The sequence below is a fragment of the Salvelinus fontinalis genome, chromosome 30 (genome assembly GCF_029448725.1).
Source record: "Salvelinus fontinalis isolate EN_2023a chromosome 30, ASM2944872v1, whole genome shotgun sequence".
Classification (NCBI taxonomy): Eukaryota; Metazoa; Chordata; class Actinopteri; order Salmoniformes; family Salmonidae; genus Salvelinus; species Salvelinus fontinalis.
Genome location: NC_074694.1, coordinates 726897 through 739902, shown reverse-complemented (window position 1 = coordinate 739902; position 13006 = coordinate 726897).

The following is a 13006-nucleotide window of genomic DNA, read 5'->3' as shown; positions in this document are numbered from 1 at the left end:
AGATCTCAGCTAGTAGTGTAGTCTTAACCCACTGTGTTAACTATGTCCCCAGATCTCAGCTAGTAGTGTAGTCTTAACCCACTGTGTTAACTATGTCCCCAGGTCTCAGCATGTAGAATTAACCCACTGTGTTAACCATGTCCCCAGGTCTCAGCTAGTAGTCTTAACCCTTTGTGTTAACTATGTCCCCAGATCTCAGCTAGTAGTGTAGTCTTAACCCACGGTGTTAACTATGTCCCCAGATCTCAGCTAGTAGTCTTAATCCACTGTGTTAACTATGTCCCCAGGTCTCAGCATGTAGTCTTAACCCACTGTGTTAACTATGTCCCCAGGTCTCAGCTAGTAGTCTTAACCAACTGTGTTAACTATGTCCCCAGGTCTCAGCTAGTAGTGTAGTCTTAACCCACTGTGTTAACTATGTCCCCAGATCTCAGCTAGTAGTGTAGTCTTAACCCACTGTGTTAACTATGTCCCCAGATCTCAGCTAGTAGTCTTAACCCACTGTGTTAACTATGTCCCCAGGTCTCAGCTAGTAGTCTTAACCAACTGTGTTAACTATGTCCCCAGGTCTCAGCTAGTAGTGTAGTCTTAACCCACTGTGTTAACTATGTCCCCATGTCTCAGCTAGTAGTCTTAACCCACTGTGTTAACTATGTCCCCAGGTCTCAGCTAGTAGTCTTAACCAACTGTGTTAACTATGTCCCCAGGTCTCAGCTAGTAGTCTTAACCAACTGTGTTAACTATGTCCCCAGGTCTCAGCTAGTAGTGTAGTCTTAACCCACTGTGTTAACTATGTCCCCAGATCTCAGCTAGTAGTCTTAACCAACTGTGTTAACTATGTCCCCAGATCTCAGCTAGTAGTGTAGGCTTAACCCACTGTGTTAACTATGTCCCCAGGTCTCAGCATGTAGAATTAACCCACTGTGTTAACCATGTCCCCAGGTCTCAGCTAGTAGTCTTAACCCTTTGTGTTAACTATGTCCCCAGATCTCAGCTAGTAGTGTAGTCTTAACCCACGGTGTTAACTATGTCCCCAGATCTCAGCTAGTAGTCTTAATCCACTGTGTTAACTATGTCCCCAGGTCTCAGCATGTAGTCTTAACCAACTGTGTTAACTATGTCCCCAGATCTCAGCTAGTAGTCTTAACCCACTGTGTTAACTATGTCCCCAGGTCTCAGCTAGTAGTCTTAACCAACTGTGTTAACTATGTCCCCAGGTCTCAGCTAGTAGTCTTAACCAACTGTGTTAACTATGTCCCCAGGTCTCAGCTAGTAGTCTTAACCAACTGTGTTAACTATGTCCCCAGGTCTCAGCTAGTAGTGTAGTCTTAACCCACTGTGTTAACTATGTCCCCAGATCTCAGCTAGTAGTGTAGTCTTAACCCACTGTGTTAACTATGTCCCCATGTCTCAGCTAGTAGTCTTAACCCACTGTGTTAACTATGTCCCCAGATCTCAGCTAGTAGTCTTAACCCACTGTGTTAACTATGTCCCCAGATCTCAGCTAGTAGTCTTAACCCACTGTGTTAACTATGTCCCCAGGTCTCAGCTAGTAGTGTAGTCTTAACCCACTGTGTTAACTATGTCCCCAGATCTCAGCTAGTAGTCTTAACCCACTGTGTTAACTATGTCCCCAGGTCTCAGCTAGTAGTCTTAATCCACTGTGTTAACTATGTCCCCAGGTCTCAGCATGTAGTCTTAACCAACTGTGTTAACTATGTCCCCAGATCTCAGCTAGTAGTCTTAACCCACTGTGTTAACTATGTCCCCAGGTCTCAGCTAGTAGTCTTAACCAACTGTGTTAACTATGTCCCCAGGTCTCAGCTAGTAGTCTTAACCAACTGTGTTAACTATGTCCCCAGGTCTCAGCTAGTAGTCTTAACCAACTGTGTTAACTATGTCCCCAGGTCTCAGCTAGTAGTGTAGTCTTAACCCACTGTGTTAACTATGTCCCCAGATCTCAGCTAGTAGTGTAGTCTTAACCCACTGTGTTAACTATGTCCCCATGTCTCAGCTAGTAGTCTTAACCCACTGTGTTAACTATGTCCCCAGATCTCAGCTAGTAGTCTTAACCCACTGTGTTAACTATGTCCCCAGATCTCAGCTAGTAGTCTTAACCCACTGTGTTAACTATGTCCCCAGGTCTCAGCTAGTAGTGTAGTCTTAACCCACTGTGTTAACTATGTCCCCAGATCTCAGCTAGTAGTCTTAACCCACTGTGTTAACTATGTCCCCAGGTCTCAGCTAGTAGTGTAGTCTTAACCCACTGTGTTAACTATGTCCCCAGATCTCAGCTAGTAGTCTTAACCAACTGTGTTAACTATGTCCCCAGATCTCAGCTAGTAGTGTAGTCTTAACCCACTGTGTTAACTATGTCCCCAGGTCTCAGCATGTAGAATTAACCCACTGTGTTAACCATGTCCCCAGGTCTCAGCTAGTAGTCTTAACCCTTTGTGTTAACTATGTCCCCAGATCTCAGCTAGTAGTGTAGTCTTAACCCACGGTGTTAACTATGTCCCCAGATCTCAGCTAGTAGTCTTAATCCACTGTGTTAACTATGTCCCCAGGTCTCAGCATGTAGTCTTAACCCACTGTGTTAACTATGTCCCCAGATCTCAGCTAGTAGTCTTAACCCACTGTGTTAACTATGTCCCCAGATCTCAGCTAGTAGTCTTAACCAACTGTGTTAACTATGTCCCCAGGTCTCAGCTAGTAGTCTTAACTAACTGTGTTAACTATGTCCCCAGGTCTCAGCTAGTAGTCTTAACCAACTGTGTTAACTATGTCCCCAGGTCTCAGCTAGTAGTCTTAACCAACTGTGTTAACTATGTCCCCAGGTCTCAGCTAGTAGTGTAGTCTTAACCCACTGTGTTAACTATGTCCCCAGATCTCAGCTAGTAGTGTAGTCTTAACCCACTGTGTTAACTATGTCCCCATGTCTCAGCTAGTAGTCTTAACCCACTGTGTTAACTATGTCCCCAGATCTCAGCTAGTAGTCTTAACCCACTGTGTTAACTGTGTCCCCAGATCTCAGCTAGTAGTCTTAACCAACTGTGTTAACTATGTCCCCAGGTCTCAGCTAGTAGTCTTAACCAACTGTGTTAACTATGTCCCCAGGTCTCAGCTAGTAGTCTTAACCAACTGTGTTAACTATGTCCCCAGGTCTCAGCTAGTAGTGTAGTCTTAACCCACTGTGTTAACTATGTCCCCAGATCTCAGCTAGTAGTGTAGTCTTAACCCACTGTGTTAACTATGTCCCCATGTCTCAGCTAGTAGTCTTAACCCACTGTGTTAACTATGTCCCCAGATCTCAGCTAGTAGTCTTAACCCACTGTGTTAACTATGTCCCCAGATCTCAGCTAGTAGTCTTAACCCACTGTGTTAACTATGTCCCCAGATCTCAGCTAGTAGTCTTAACCCACTGTGTTAACTATGTCCCCAGGTCTCAGCTAGTAGTCTTAACCAACTGTGTTAACTATGTCCCCAGGTCTCAGCTAGTAGTCTTAACCAACTGTGTTAACTATGTCCCCAGGTCTCAGCTAGTAGTGTAGTCTTAACCCACTGTGTTAACTATGTCCCCAGGTCTCAGCTAGTAGTCTTAACCCACTGTGTTAACTATGTCCCCAGGTCTCAGCTAGTAGTGTAGTCTTAACCCACTGTGTTAACTATGTCCCCAGATCTCAGCTAGTAGTCTTAACCCACTGTGTTAACTATGTCCCCAGGTCTCAGCTAGTAGTGTAGTCTTAACCCACTGTGTTAACTATGTCCCCAGATCTCAGCTAGTAGTCTTAACCCACTGTGTTAACTATGTCCCCAGGTCTCAGCTAGTAGTCTTAACCCACTGTGTTAACTATGTCCCCAGGTCTCAGCTAGTAGTCTTAACCAACTGTGTTAACTATGTCCCCAGATCTCAGCTAGTAGTGTAGTCTTAACCCACTGTGTTAACTATGTCCCCAGGTCTCAGCATGTAGAATTAACCCACTGTGTTAACCATGTCCCCAGGTCTCAGCTAGTAGTCTTAACCCTTTGTGTTAACTATGTCCCCAGATCTCAGCTAGTAGTGTAGTCTTAACCCACTGTGTTAACTATGTCCCCAGATCTCAGCTAGTAGTGTAGTCTTAACCCACTGTGTTAACTATGTCCCCAGGTCTCAGCATGTAGAATTAACCCACTGTGTTAACCATGTCCCCAGGTCTCAGCTAGTAGTCTTAACCCTTTGTGTTAACTATGTCCCCAGATCTCAGCTAGTAGTGTAGTCTTAACCCACGGTGTTAACTATGTCCCCAGATCTCAGCTAGTAGTCTTAATCCACTGTGTTAACTATGTCCCCAGGTCTCAGCATGTAGTCTTAACCCACTGTGTTAACTATGTCCCCAGGTCTCAGCTAGTAGTCTTAACCAACTGTGTTAACTATGTCCCCAGGTCTCAGCTAGTAGTGTAGTCTTAACCCACTGTGTTAACTATGTCCCCAGATCTCAGCTAGTAGTGTAGTCTTAACCCACTGTGTTAACTATGTCCCCAGATCTCAGCTAGTAGTCTTAACCCACTGTGTTAACTATGTCCCCAGGTCTCAGCTAGTAGTCTTAACCAACTGTGTTAACTATGTCCCCAGGTCTCAGCTAGTAGTGTAGTCTTAACCCACTGTGTTAACTATGTCCCCATGTCTCAGCTAGTAGTCTTAACCCACTGTGTTAACTATGTCCCCAGGTCTCAGCTAGTAGTCTTAACCAACTGTGTTAACTATGTCCCCAGGTCTCAGCTAGTAGTCTTAACCAACTGTGTTAACTATGTCCCCAGGTCTCAGCTAGTAGTGTAGTCTTAACCCACTGTGTTAACTATGTCCCCAGATCTCAGCTAGTAGTCTTAACCCACTGTGTTAACTATGTCCCCAGGTCTCAGCTAGTAGTGTAGTCTTAACCCACTGTGTTAACTATGTCCCCAGATCTCAGCTAGTAGTCTTAACCCACTGTGTTAACTATGTCCCCAGATCTCAGCTAGTAGTCTTAACCCACTGTGTTAACTATGTCCCCATGTCTCAGCTAGTAGTCTTAACCAACTGTGTTAACTATGTCCCCAGGTCTCAGCTAGTAGTCTTAACCAACTGTGTTAACTATGTCCCCAGGTCTCAGCTAGTAGTGTAGTCTTAACCCACTGTGTTAACTATGTCCCCAGATCTCAGCTAGTAGTCTTAACCCACTGTGTTAACTATGTCCCCAGGTCTCAGCTAGTAGTCTTAACCAACTGTGTTAACTATGTCCCCAGGTCTCAGCTAGTAGTCTTAACCAACTGTGTTAACTATGTCCCCAGGTCTCAGCTAGTAGTGTAGTCTTAACCCACTGTGTTAACTATGTCCCCAGATCTCAGCTAGTAGTCTTAACCCACTGTGTTAACTATGTCCCCAGGTCTCAGCTAGTAGTGTAGTCTTAACCCACTGTGTTAACTATGTCCCCAGATCTCAGCTAGTAGTCTTAACCCACTGTGTTAACTATGTCCCCAGGTCTCAGCTAGTAGTGTAGTCTTAACCCACTGTGTTAACTATGTCCCCAGATCTCAGCTAGTAGTCTTAACCCACTGTGTTAACTATGTCCCCAGATCTCAGCTAGTAGTCTTAACCCACTGTGTTAACTATGTCCCCAGGTCTCAGCATGTAGAATTAACCCACTGTGTTAACCATGTCCCCAGGTCTCAGCTAGTAGTCTTAACCCTTTGTGTTAACTATGTCCCCAGATCTCAGCTAGTAGTGTAGTCTTAACCCACGGTGTTAACTATGTCCCCAGATCTCAGCTAGTAGTCTTAATCCACTGTGTTAACTATGTCCCCAGGTCTCAGCATGTAGTCTTAACCCACTGTGTTAACTATGTCCCCAGATCTCAGCTAGTAGTCTTAACCCACTGTGTTAACTATGTCCCCAGATCTCAGCTAGTAGTCTTAACCAACTGTGTTAACTATGTCCCCAGGTCTCAGCTAGTAGTCTTAACTAACTGTGTTAACTATGTCCCCAGGTCTCAGCTAGTAGTTTTAACCAACTGTGTTAACTATGTCCCCAGGTCTCAGCTAGTAGTCTTAACCAACTGTGTTAACTATGTCCCCAGGTCTCAGCTAGTAGTGTAGTCTTAACCCACTGTGTTAACTATGTCCCCAGATCTCAGCTAGTAGTGTAGTCTTAACCCACTGTGTTAACTATGTCCCCATGTCTCAGCTAGTAGTCTTAACCCACTGTGTTAACTATGTCCCCAGATCTCAGCTAGTAGTCTTAACCCACTGTGTTAACTATGTCCCCAGATCTCAGCTAGTAGTCTTAACCCACTGTGTTAACTATGTCCCCAGATCTCAGCTAGTAGTCTTAACCCACTGTGTTAACTATGTCCCCAGGTCTCAGCTAGTAGTCTTAACCAACTGTGTTAACTATGTCCCCAGGTCTCAGCTAGTAGTCTTAACCCTTTGTGTTAACTATGTCCCCAGATCTCAGCTAGTAGTGTAGTCTTAACCCACTGTGTTAACTATGTCCCCAGATCTCAGCTAGTAGTGTAGTCTTAACCCACTGTGTTAACTATGTCCCCAGGTCTCAGCATGTAGAATTAACCCACTGTGTTAACCATGTCCCCAGGTCTCAGCTAGTAGTCTTAACCCTTTGTGTTAACTATGTCCCCAGATCTCAGCTAGTAGTGTAGTCTTAACCCACGGTGTTAACTATGTCCCCAGATCTCAGCTAGTAGTCTTAATCCACTGTGTTAACTATGTCCCCAGGTCTCAGCATGTATTCTTAACCCACTGTGTTAACTATGTCCCCAGGTCTCAGCTAGTAGTCTTAACCAACTGTGTTAACTATGTCCCCAGGTCTCAGCTAGTAGTGTAGTCTTAACCCACTGTGTTAACTATGTCCCCAGATCTCAGCTAGTAGTGTAGTCTTAACCCACTGTGTTAACTATGTCCCCAGATCTCAGCTAGTAGTCTTAACCCACTGTGTTAACTATGTCCCCAGGTCTCAGCTAGTAGTCTTAACCAACTGTGTTAACTATGTCCCCAGGTCTCAGCTAGTAGTGTAGTCTTAACCCACTGTGTTAACTATGTCCCCATGTCTCAGCTAGTAGTCTTAACCCACTGTGTTAACTATGTCCCCAGGTCTCAGCTAGTAGTCTTAACCAACTGTGTTAACTATGTCCCCAGGTCTCAGCTAGTAGTCTTAACCAACTGTGTTAACTATGTCCCCAGGTCTCAGCTAGTAGTGTAGTCTTAACCCACTGTGTTAACTATGTCCCCAGATCTCAGCTAGTAGTCTTAACCAACTGTGTTAACTATGTCCCCAGATCTCAGCTAGTAGTGTAGGCTTAACCCACTGTGTTAACTATGTCCCCAGGTCTCAGCATGTAGAATTAACCCACTGTGTTAACCATGTCCCCAGGTCTCAGCTAGTAGTCTTAACCCTTTGTGTTAACTATGTCCCCAGATCTCAGCTAGTAGTGTAGTCTTAACCCACGGTGTTAACTATGTCCCCAGATCTCAGCTAGTAGTCTTAATCCACTGTGTTAACTATGTCCCCAGGTCTCAGCATGTAGTCTTAACCCACTGTGTTAACTATGTCCCCAGATCTCAGCTAGTAGTCTTAACCCACTGTGTTAACTATGTCCCCAGATCTCAGCTAGTAGTCTTAACCAACTGTGTTAACTATGTCCCCAGGTCTCAGCTAGTAGTCTTAACCAACTGTGTTAACTATGTCCCCAGGTCTCAGCTAGTAGTCTTAACCAACTGTGTTAACTATGTCCCCAGGTCTCAGCTAGTAGTCTTAACCAACTGTGTTAACTATGTCCCCAGGTCTCAGCTAGTAGTGTAGTCTTAACCCACTGTGTTAACTATGTCCCCAGATCTCAGCTAGTAGTGTAGTCTTAACCCACTGTGTTAACTATGTCCCCATGTCTCAGCTAGTAGTCTTAACCCACTGTGTTAACTATGTCCCCAGATCTCAGCTAGTAGTCTTAACCCACTGTGTTAACTATGTCCCCAGATCTCAGCTAGTAGTCTTAACCCACTGTGTTAACTATGTCCCCAGGTCTCAGCTAGTAGTGTAGTCTTAACCCACTGTGTTAACTATGTCCCCAGATCTCAGCTAGTAGTCTTAACCCACTGTGTTAACTATGTCCCCAGGTCTCAGCTAGTAGTGTAGTCTTAACCCACTGTGTTAACTATGTCCCCAGATCTCAGCTAGTAGTCTTAACCAACTGTGTTAACTATGTCCCCAGATCTCAGCTAGTAGTGTAGTCTTAACCCACTGTGTTAACTATGTCCCCAGGTCTCAGCATGTAGAATTAACCCACTGTGTTAACCATGTCCCCAGGTCTCAGCTAGTAGTCTTAACCCTTTGTGTTAACTATGTCCCCAGATCTCAGCTAGTAGTGTAGTCTTAACCCACGGTGTTAACTATGTCCCCAGATCTCAGCTAGTAGTTTTAATCCACTGTGTTAACTATGTCCCCAGGTCTCAGCATGTAGTCTTAACCCACTGTGTTAACTATGTCCCCAGATCTCAGCTAGTAGTCTTAACCCACTGTGTTAACTATGTCCCCAGATCTCAGCTAGTAGTCTTAACCAACTGTGTTAACTATGTCCCCAGGTCTCAGCTAGTAGTCTTAACTAACTGTGTTAACTATGTCCCCAGGTCTCAGCTAGTAGTCTTAACCAACTGTGTTAACTATGTCCCCAGGTCTCAGCTAGTAGTCTTAACCAACTGTGTTAACTATGTCCCCAGGTCTCAGCTAGTAGTGTAGTCTTAACCCACTGTGTTAACTATGTCCCCAGATCTCAGCTAGTAGTGTAGTCTTAACCCACTGTGTTAACTATGTCCCCATGTCTCAGCTAGTAGTCTTAACCCACTGTGTTAACTATGTCCCCAGATCTCAGCTAGTAGTCTTAACCCACTGTGTTAACTGTGTCCCCAGATCTCAGCTAGTAGTCTTAACCAACTGTGTTAACTATGTCCCCAGGTCTCAGCTAGTAGTCTTAACCAACTGTGTTAACTATGTCCCCAGGTCTCAGCTAGTAGTCTTAACCAACTGTGTTAACTATGTCCCCAGGTCTCAGCTAGTAGTGTAGTCTTAACCCACTGTGTTAACTATGTCCCCAGATCTCAGCTAGTAGTGTAGTCTTAACCCACTGTGTTAACTATGTCCCCATGTCTCAGCTAGTAGTCTTAACCCACTGTGTTAACTATGTCCCCAGATCTCAGCTAGTAGTCTTAACCCACTGTGTTAACTATGTCCCCAGATCTCAGCTAGTAGTCTTAACCCACTGTGTTAACTATGTCCCCAGATCTCAGCTAGTAGTCTTAACCCACTGTGTTAACTATGTCCCCAGGTCTCAGCTAGTAGTCTTAACCAACTGTGTTAACTATGTCCCCAGGTCTCAGCTAGTAGTGTAGTCTTAACCCACTGTGTTAACTATGTCCCCAGGTCTCAGCTAGTAGTCTTAACCCACTGTGTTAACTATGTCCCCAGGTCTCAGCTAGTAGTGTAGTCTTAACCCACTGTGTTAACTATGTCCCCAGATCTCAGCTAGTAGTCTTAACCCACTGTGTTAACTATGTCCCCAGGTCTCAGCTAGTAGTGTAGTCTTAACCCACTGTGTTAACTATGTCCCCAGATCTCAGCTAGTAGTCTTAACCCACTGTGTTAACTATGTCCCCAGGTCTCAGCTAGTAGTCTTAACCCACTGTGTTAACTATGTCCCCAGGTCTCAGCTAGTAGTCTTAACCAACTGTGTTAACTATGTCCCCAGATCTCAGCTAGTAGTCTTAACCCACTGTGTTAACTATGTCCCCAGATCTCAGCTAGTAGTCTTAACCAACTGTGTTAACTATGTCCCCAGGTCTCAGCTAGTAGTCTTAACTAACTGTGTTAACTATGTCCCCAGGTCTCAGCTAGTAGTTTTAACCAACTGTGTTAACTATGTCCCCAGGTCTCAGCTAGTAGTCTTAACCAACTGTGTTAACTATGTCCCCAGGTCTCAGCATGTAGAATTAACCCACTGTGTTAACCATGTCCCCAGGTCTCAGCTAGTAGTCTTAACCCTTTGTGTTAACTATGTCCCCAGATCTCAGCTAGTAGTGTAGTCTTAACCCACGGTGTTAACTATGTCCCCAGATCTCAGCTAGTAGTCTTAATCCACTGTGTTAACTATGTCCCCAGGTCTCAGCATGTAGTCTTAACCCACTGTGTTAACTATGTCCCCAGGTCTCAGCTAGTAGTCTTAACCAACTGTGTTAACTATGTCCCCAGGTCTCAGCTAGTAGTGTAGTCTTAACCCACTGTGTTAACTATGTCCCCAGATCTCAGCTAGTAGTGTAGTCTTAACCCACTGTGTTAACTATGTCCCCAGATCTCAGCTAGTAGTCTTAACCCACTGTGTTAACTATGTCCCCAGGTCTCAGCTAGTAGTCTTAACCAACTGTGTTAACTATGTCCCCAGGTCTCAGCTAGTAGTGTAGTCTTAACCCACTGTGTTAACTATGTCCCCATGTCTCAGCTAGTAGTCTTAACCCACTGTGTTAACTATGTCCCCAGGTCTCAGCTAGTAGTCTTAACCAACTGTGTTAACTATGTCCCCAGGTCTCAGCTAGTAGTCTTAACCAACTGTGTTAACTATGTCCCCAGGTCTCAGCTAGTAGTGTAGTCTTAACCCACTGTGTTAACTATGTCCCCAGATCTCAGCTAGTAGTCTTAACCCACTGTGTTAACTATGTCCCCAGGTCTCAGCTAGTAGTGTAGTCTTAACCCACTGTGTTAACTATGTCCCCAGATCTCAGCTAGTAGTCTTAACCCACTGTGTTAACTATGTCCCCAGATCTCAGCTAGTAGTCTTAACCCACTGTGTTAACTATGTCCCCAGGTCTCAGCTAGTAGTCTTAACCAACTGTGTTAACTATGTCCCCAGGTCTCAGCTAGTAGTCTTAACCAACTGTGTTAACTATGTCCCCAGGTCTCAGCTAGTAGTGTAGTCTTAACCCACTGTGTTAACTATGTCCCCAGATCTCAGCTAGTAGTCTTAACCCACTGTGTTAACTATGTCCCCAGGTCTCAGCTAGTAGTCTTAACCAACTGTGTTAACTATGTCCCCAGGTCTCAGCTAGTAGTCTTAACCAACTGTGTTAACTATGTCCCCAGGTCTCAGCTAGTAGTGTAGTCTTAACCCACTGTGTTAACTATGTCCCCAGATCTCAGCTAGTAGTCTTAACCCACTGTGTTAACTATGTCCCCAGGTCTCAGCTAGTAGTGTAGTCTTAACCCACTGTGTTAACTATGTCCCCAGATCTCAGCTAGTAGTCTTAACCCACTGTGTTAACTATGTCCCCAGGTCTCAGCTAGTAGTGTAGTCTTAACCCACTGTGTTAACTATGTCCCCAGATCTCAGCTAGTAGTCTTAACCCACTGTGTTAACTATGTCCCCAGATCTCAGCTAGTAGTCTTAACCAACTGTGTTAACTATGTCCCCAGGTCTCAGCATGTAGAATTAACCCACTGTGTTAACCATGTCCCCAGGTCTCAGCTAGTAGTCTTAACCCTTTGTGTTAACTATGTCCCCAGATCTCAGCTAGTAGTGTAGTCTTAACCCACTGTGTTAACTATGTCCCCAGATCTCAGCTAGTAGTGTAGTCTTAACCCACTGTGTTAACTATGTCCCCAGGTCTCAGCATGTAGAATTAACCCACTGTGTTAACCATGTCCCCAGGTCTCAGCTAGTAGTCTTAACCCTTTGTGTTAACTATGTCCCCAGATCTCAGCTAGTAGTGTAGTCTTAACCCACGGTGTTAACTATGTCCCCAGATCTCAGCTAGTAGTCTTAATCCACTGTGTTAACTATGTCCCCAGGTCTCAGCATGTAGTCTTAACCCACTGTGTTAACTATGTCCCCAGATCTCAGCTAGTAGTCTTAACCCACTGTGTTAACTATGTCCCCAGATCTCAGCTAGTAGTCTTAACCAACTGTGTTAACTATGTCCCCAGGTCTCAGCTAGTAGTCTTAACTAACTGTGTTAACTATGTCCCCAGGTCTCAGCTAGTAGTTTTAACCAACTGTGTTAACTATGTCCCCAGGTCTCAGCTAGTAGTCTTAACCAACTGTGTTAACTATGTCCCCAGGTCTCAGCTAGTAGTGTAGTCTTAACCCACTGTGTTAACTATGTCCCCAGATCTCAGCTAGTAGTGTAGTCTTAACCCACTGTGTTAACTATGTCCCCATGTCTCAGCTAGTAGTCTTAACCCACTGTGTTAACTATGTCCCCAGATCTCAGCTAGTAGTCTTAACCCACTGTGTTAACTATGTCCCCAGATCTCAGCTAGTAGTCTTAACCCACTGTGTTAACTATGTCCCCAGATCTCAGCTAGTAGTCTTAACCCACTGTGTTAACTATGTCCCCAGGTCTCAGCTAGTAGTCTTAACCAACTGTGTTAACTATGTCCCCAGGTCTCAGCTAGTAGTCTTAACCAACTGTGTTAACTATGTCCCCAGGTCTCAGCTAGTAGTGTAGTCTTAACCCACTGTGTTAACTATGTCCCCAGATCTCAGCTAGTAGTCTTAACCCACTGTGTTAACTATGTCCCCAGGTCTCAGCTAGTAGTGTAGTCTTAACCCACTGTGTTAACTATGTCCCCAGATCTCAGCTAGTAGTCTTAACCCACTGTGTTAACTATGTCCCCAGGTCTCAGCTAGTAGTGTAGTCTTAACCCACTGTGTTAACTATGTCCCCAGATCTCAGCTAGTAGTCTTAACCCACTGTGTTAACTATGTCCCCAGGTCTCAGCTAGTAGTCTTAACCAACTGTGTTAACTATGTCCCCAGATCTCAGCTAGTAGTGTAGTCTTAACCCACTGTGTTAACTATGTCCCCAGGTCTCAGCATGTAGAATTAACCCACTGTGTTAACCATGTCCCCAGGTCTCAGCTAGTAGTCTTAACCCTTTGTGTTAACTATGTCCCCAGATCTCAGCTAGTAGTGTAGTCTTAACCCACGGTGTTAAC